This window comes from Arachis ipaensis, chromosome B2 (genome assembly GCF_059453495.1).
Source record: "Arachis ipaensis isolate K30076 ecotype BB chromosome B2, ASM5945349v1, whole genome shotgun sequence".
Lineage (NCBI taxonomy): Eukaryota > Viridiplantae > Streptophyta > Magnoliopsida > Fabales > Fabaceae > Arachis > Arachis ipaensis.
This window is the reverse complement of record NC_142437.1, coordinates 78001795-78002652: the sequence shown is the minus strand read 5'-3', so window position 1 is coordinate 78002652 and position 858 is coordinate 78001795. Positions and strand designations below refer to the sequence as shown.

Here is an 858-nt window from a genome sequence, read left to right as displayed (position 1 = left end):
CCTCTACTATTGCAGAGTTCTCAGGATCATAAGCTTCTTCTTCAAAAGATGCCTCTTTAGTACTGTTGGATGATTCCTTCAATCCATTCAGACTCTGAGAGATCATATTGACTTGCTGAGTCAATATTTTATTCTGAGCCAATATGGCATTCAGAGTATCAATTTCAAGAACTCCCTTCTTTTGAGGCGTCCCATTATTCACAAGATTCCTTTCAGAAGTATACATGAACTGGTTATTTGCAACCATGTCAATGAGTTTCTGAGCTTCTGCAGGCATTTTCTTTAGGTGATTGGATCCGCCTACAGAATGGTCCATTGACATCTTTGATAATTCAGACAGACCATCATAGAATATATCCAGGATGGTCCATTCTGAAAGCATGTCAGAATGACACTTTTTGGTCAGTTCCTTGTATCTCTCCCAAGCTTCATAGAGGGATTCACCTTCTTTCTGTTTGAAGGTTTGAACATCCACTCTAAGCTTGCTAAGCTTTTGAGGAGGAAAGAACTTGGCTAAGAAAGTCGTGACCAGCTTATCCCAAGAGTTCAGGCTATCCTTAGGTTGAGAATCCAACCATATTCTAGCTCTGTCTCTTATAGCAAACGGGAAAAGCATGAGCCTGTAGACCTCGGAATCAACCCTATTGGTCTTAACAGTATCACAAATCTGCAAGAATTCAGTTAAGAACTGACAAGGATCTTCGGATGGAAGTCCATGAAACTTGCAGTTCTGTTGCATAAGAGAAACTAATTGAGGTTTAAGCTCAAATTATTTGCTCCAATGGCAGGGATTGAGATGCTTCTTCCATGTAAATTGGAATTTGGTGTAGTAAAGTCACCAAGCATCTTCCTTGTATT

At 39.9% G+C, this 858-nt stretch overlaps 1 non-coding gene across 1 annotated transcript; it reads left to right on the top strand.

The window, feature by feature from the left end:
* Positions 1-380: 380 nt before the first annotated feature.
* Positions 381-484, top strand: LOC148574494 (small nucleolar RNA R71). Its single transcript, XR_015906644.1, has one exon. It is a non-coding gene; the product is annotated as a small nucleolar RNA R71 (small nucleolar RNA).
* The last annotated feature ends 374 nt before the right edge of the window (positions 485-858 follow it).